The sequence below is a fragment of the Magnolia sinica genome, chromosome 7 (genome assembly GCF_029962835.1).
Source record: "Magnolia sinica isolate HGM2019 chromosome 7, MsV1, whole genome shotgun sequence".
Classification (NCBI taxonomy): domain Eukaryota; kingdom Viridiplantae; phylum Streptophyta; class Magnoliopsida; order Magnoliales; family Magnoliaceae; genus Magnolia; species Magnolia sinica.
In genome coordinates, this window is record NC_080579.1 from 89,317,376 (window position 1) to 89,323,552 (window position 6,177).

The following is a 6,177-nucleotide window of genomic DNA, read 5'->3' on the forward strand; positions in this document are numbered from 1 at the left end:
CCTAGACAACCAACAGAGGATTCTTGTGGTTGTGGTGTAGGGATTTCCTTGGAGAAGGGGTAGAGAGTTACAAAGTTGAGCTTCCTTGGGCCCCACCATCAACATTACCCTCCTTCACTCTCTTCTTCCTCTCTCTTTCTCCTTTTTCTCTCCTCTCTCCCTTTATTCCCTAGGGTAAATTCGTATGGGGGAGGGGGTGCCCCAAATAAGGGCTTTATATAGTGTCAAGTTTGGTGTAAATGGCTCTAAGGGATGGGTTTTCACTATACTAGCCCTAGGGGAGTGTGTTTCTACCATTTGGGGGCTACTACGGGGCGTAGGAGTCGGCACCCACCGTTGGATGGTTGGCCCTAATGATGATTTACGCATGGATATGATCGGCCCACCATTTGGATGCACCGATCGACAGATATGATTAGAAGTCTGTTCAACAGTCACCGGTGGTCGATCGGGGCCGCGGTTATACGGATATGAGCAAGAAAATATGCTTACTCCACGTGTGAAGTTTGGTCAAAAATCGACGGTCCAAAACTCTCAACTTTACATAAGAGTGGACGACCCAATTCACTTAAGTTTCAGTTTCTTCCTTTAGAGTATTTGCACTTCTCATGCACTCGTCCTTTAGCTCAAGTTGAGCGATTCTGGGTAGTAACCAGGTCCGACTCTCGCGATGGACGTCAAGCCCAGTAAGACGGACATTACTCTATGATTTTGTAACTAGTGGCCCACCAACGAGCGGTCTAGAGCTTGTTCGGGAAATCGATGCATTTTTGGAATGAATTAGGTATTGAGATTTCTCGTGGGCGATGATTAGGGTTTGGATTAAGTATGTTCATAGTGTGGCCTATTTATAACTAGTGAAAGTGGAGATTTAGTCATGATTACTCTAAGCCGTCGGTTTTAGGCTAAAAGAGTAACGGGGTTGATTTAGTCTATTATTCAAGATCCGGGCCTTATTTGACTCTGCCCCGATTAGATCTTTAATTTATTCATGCTTTCCTTGATTAGTTAGCGAAAGGTCGGTTAGATTTGGGGCCTCTGGCCTTAAGTTTCAATGAATTCCCACAATGGCCCTCTAGGATTTCTCATTGGCTTTGGGGTGGACCCAACACCCCCTGACCACCAAATTTGGTGTGTAGGTGCCTTATGGCCCAATAAGAGGCCATATAAAACTTGGGAACAAACGGATGAACGGTTATGGGGTTTGAGTAAATAGTTCCGATCTTCAAATGGCCTTGTGGGGTCCATTCTGATTGATGGGGTAGTTTTTGGTGGCCTTCTGGCCATGAAAGTTATAGGATAGGTGCTCCATGGCCCGATGAAGGGCCATGCAAAATTTGGAGACGATCGAATATGGGGTTTGGTCGCACAGGTCCGATTTGCGATCAACGGTCACCGTTCCACGATCGGGTCCCAAAGTTTGTGGACGGGCGTAGAAAAATACATTAGACCCTCATCATAAATTATGAAGAAATTTGACGACTGAAATGCCTTACATTTCAATTTTATTTACACGTGCCAGATTCCAATTCTGGCATTGGTGGGGCGCATCTGGCAAGTGTCAGATTCCACTTCTGGGTGTCCACTGGTCCGTGGTCCGCGATGGTCCCCGAGCCCAGTGAGATCTATGCTCCCTTAAATTTTTATAATTTTCTAATCTTCCCGTGTCGCAGTATAGCCCGCACGGGCTGTTGTTAGGTGTAAACGGCCATCTGGCTTTGAGGCCCGCACCAGGTTCCATCAGGACCCATCTGGCCTAATCAATTAGGCTAATTTTGGTCTAATTTTATTTATGATACCTCACTACGAGTAGCTTAAACGAACGGTCTTGTGGCAAATCCTACGTGGACGCCCCAGGACACTGTTCTGGTTGGGTGGGATGTTACACTACATCTAATGTTTAAGTGATCGGGCAGATTCATTGGCTTCCTATGGCTGATTAATCGGACTGGTGCGGTTCTTTACTGGTACCACCCCTGTATACACTAACATTGAGTGCTAATGGTTAATAAGTAATATTCTAAGTTAATTAAATAAAAATAATTAAAAAAAATTAAAGGAATTTTAGAAATTCAAAACAGTGAAAATCCAGGATGTTACAGTTAGAATTGTGCAGCATGCATCCACATATAATGACATTTATGCACTTAACAACTATATATGATTTTGTTGTTTCGTTATGCTATCATTACATACATATGATTGTGCAGCATGCATCCAGGATGTTACAGTTAGAATTGTGCAGCATGCATCCACATATAATGACATTTATGCACTTAACAACTATATATGATTTTGTTGTTTCGTTATGCTATCATTACATACATATGATTGTGTTGTCGAAACTTGTAATTTAGAAAATGGTACCATTGAGTTAGCTACTAACTCTTACTTGGAACGATATTTTAAAATATTAATCAGACGATATTATTGATGTAGATACCACTAAGTGCTCAGACTGACAAGCTTAGACTAGCTTGTATTATCGTCGTAATGATTTAGGAACGTTAGTCAAAAACAGAAAACTTTACATTTTATTCAAATTTGGGCACGTATATATTGGAGTCCTCAGTTGAGTGAACTCCATGATTTGGTTTTATTGTGTGTATATTGTAACGTGTGTAGTCCTTATTTAGGCGGACATCACTTTTGAAGTTGTATATTTTAAACATTTGTCATATATTCATAAATTTAATTATCTTTATTTAAATCTTGATGCCAAACGAATTAAAGCTATTTTGATTATTGATCATAAGTACATTGAACTGTGCACGCACATAAAATTTTATACATATACACTCCCAGGGAGCAGAGTCTCCATACTCAACTACCCGATTTTGAAACGTGACCGACGGTGAAGGAAGTCTTTAGGCTATTTATAAGAGATGCGGATCACATGGTGACCCTACCACAATAGACCTGTGTGGTGACGGGCTCTGTGGCGCCCACCGTGATGTATGTGTTTTTGCCTTCCTGTCATCACGGGGCATGAGGTAGAACTTGAAGCATTTCAAAAGCCCAAATAAACCCCACCACATGGAAACCACCATGGATTGAACACCCAAGGTTGAAAACTCTTCCCAGTACACGAAGTTTGAGATCAAACGATATTTGTGTTTTCCCTTCATCCAGTTCCGTGCGATCATATGAACGGTTTACATGACAACAAAGCATCACTGTAGGCCCTAAGAAGATTTCAACGGTGGACATCATTATCCCAACTGTTTCCTGCTGTGTGGTCCACGTGACCTTTGGATATGCTTCAATTGTAAGCTCATGCCCTAAAATGGTATGGAAAAACGGATGGGCGGCATGGATAAAACAAATTCATCACGGTGGGCCCAACAGAGTTCTGCTGACACCACGGAGATTGGCGGTGGCAGGGTCACCACGCAGTCCGCGTCCATTTCTGAAGTCCCATCCATTTACGGTGGACCAACCAGATCAGTAATATGGATCACCAATACATGGGCCCCACTCGTAGAAACTCGAGACCGAGGATACCGCACGTATACTCGTTTGGATGATCATGTCCTTTTCGCATACACCGTTTACTTACTCGTTCTGTCCCTGTCACGGTAATCAAAGAGAAATGTCAAGGCTACTCGCATGCGGAAGCGAATCAGGTGCGTCCCGGCCTCACTCAAGACGGTGCAGCCCTTACCGAGGGCCATATTGATGTATCCAGACCGTCCATCATTTTTCCCAGATCATTTTAGGGCATGAAGAAAAAAATGAAGAAGATCTAAATCTTAGGTGGACCATACCATGTGAAACAGTGGTGATTGAACACCAATCGTTAAAAACTTCATAGCGTCCACCGTAATATTGCAGTAATGTTTATCTGTCATCCAACATAAACCTCTATGAATTGAAAATTCAAATATTAGCTTATCCGAAACTTTCATAGCTCATTAATGGTTAATCAACACTGTTTCCTATTGGATGGTCCACCTGAGAATTGGATCTGCTTCATTTTTTGTCTCATGATCTAAAATGATCTGGAAAAACGGATGGACGGTGTGGATATATAATACATACAACAAGGTGGGCCCCACGGTTAGGGACGCACCGTCTTGTGTGAGGCGGGGGCCGCACCTCATCTGCTCCCTGCGCATGACTGGGTTGTTACAGTTCCACGCACGCGTGTGAAATCAGGGCCGTGTTTTTTTCCTCATGAATTTACCACGTATGGCCCAAGATCAGTCCAGTCAGTGATGGCCCGATTTTTGTGACAGTTAAAAAGTTCGGCTACTGGTCCAAGTTCGGCTCACACGTGTGGCCATTTTGATAACCGGGCCATCTTGATTTCGGGCCGTGGCACGTACATAGCGAGTCCCATCTGATCAGAGTAACGAAATATTCGAAAGTGGAGAGCGGTGTGGGTGGATCCCGAGATCTACCGGGGCGGTGGATCCCTAAATGTGGGGCCCATTGTGATGTATGTTCCGTATATCCACACCTTCCATTCATTTTAACAGCTCACTTTAGTGCAGGATCCCAAAAATGAAGAAGATCCAAATCTCAGGTGGGCCATACCACAGGAAACATTCATGATCGAATCCCCACCATTAACAACTTCGTGGGGGCCATTGGAATGTTATTTTCCATCCAATCTGTTGATAAGGTCACACGTACCAGGATGCAGATAACACACAAATATCAGCATAATCCAAAACTTTTGTGGCCCATGACAAGTTTTTAATAGTTGATTACTACTTTTTCTTGTATTATGGTCTATCTGAGATTTAAATCTGCTTAATTTTTGGAATCATGCCCTAAAATGTGTTTTCAAACAGATGAACGGTATTGATATAAGTCATATATATCAAGGTGGGCTCCAGGGTCAAGTAACCCACCCAAGTTGGTGGATCCGGGGATCCAACGAAGCCGCGCCCATCGAAAGTGGGAAGCGGATTGGCTGATGTACCGCACACCAGCTGTATAGCTGATGTATTCACACCAGCAAGTTACGTGGATCCCATCATGAGGTATGTTTTATATCCAAACCGTCCATCCATTTTTCTAGCTTGTCTCAAGGCTTGAACCAAAAAATAAGACAAAGATCAAGTGTACCACGCTGCAAAAAGCAGTATGGGATTGAACGTCTATCATAAAAGTTTCAGATCAATATAATTTTTTTCTCCTCTTCATCCATGTATTTTTGACGTTATTAACATATTGGATGGAAAATAAATGTTATGGTGGGCCCTACTAATATTTTAACGGTGCATATTGGATGGAAAATAAATGTTATGGTGGGCCCTACTAATATTTTAACGGTGAAATTCATTATCCCCACTGCTATTTTTGGTGTGGCCCATTTAAGCTTTGGATATGATTTATTTTTTGTCTAATTCTTTTAAATGATCTCGAAAAATGGATGAACGGTATGGATATAATAAATACATCATTGTGGGGCACATGTAATTTTCATCTTCTTTGAACCGTTCGTACAACTCGGAGCTCGAGGAGCGTCGGCGCTCGTTTTCGCACGACACGTATCTACACCAGCTAGTTGTGTGGTACACCAGCCAATCTGCTTCCGTGATATTTACCATTCATAAGGTGGGCCCCACTGGGAACATTCCGTGCCAGTAACAATTAGAATGGTCAGGTCATTAGTGTACCACAGACGTACATTGAGTCGGACCATGGGCTGTCCATTGAATTATATGGTCTAAGTGCATGATAAATAGGCCGTACTGGTTTTTGGTCTAGACGATCTTCATGATGTGGCCCACCCTTTTCACGGCTCGGATGTTGTATGAATATGTGGTACACCAGCCAATCCGCTTCCAAGTAAGTGAGTGTTTTTTTAACGGCCTACCACAAAAACGGTTCAGATCGTCAACATGACCTCAGATCCGATGCTACTGTGGAAACGTTGAACCTACAATGCATCGAGGTGTACGGTAACAAACCACCTCAAGGAAACGGAAAGTTACTTGCACAAGTAGGGGTTTACATCCAGTCAACCGAGTCAAGCTGGCCTCAGCTCAACTTAGCTCGGCCACCAGCTGACCTCAGCTCGGCACGGACGTCAAGCCTGATTGGCCAGCTTGGCTCGATTTGGTCGGTAACTAGGGCCAACTCGAGCCCAATTCAAGTCAAGATCGAGCCAAGTTCGCCATCGAGGCATTTTCATGAACACCTGGACTACAACTTCAAAGTCTC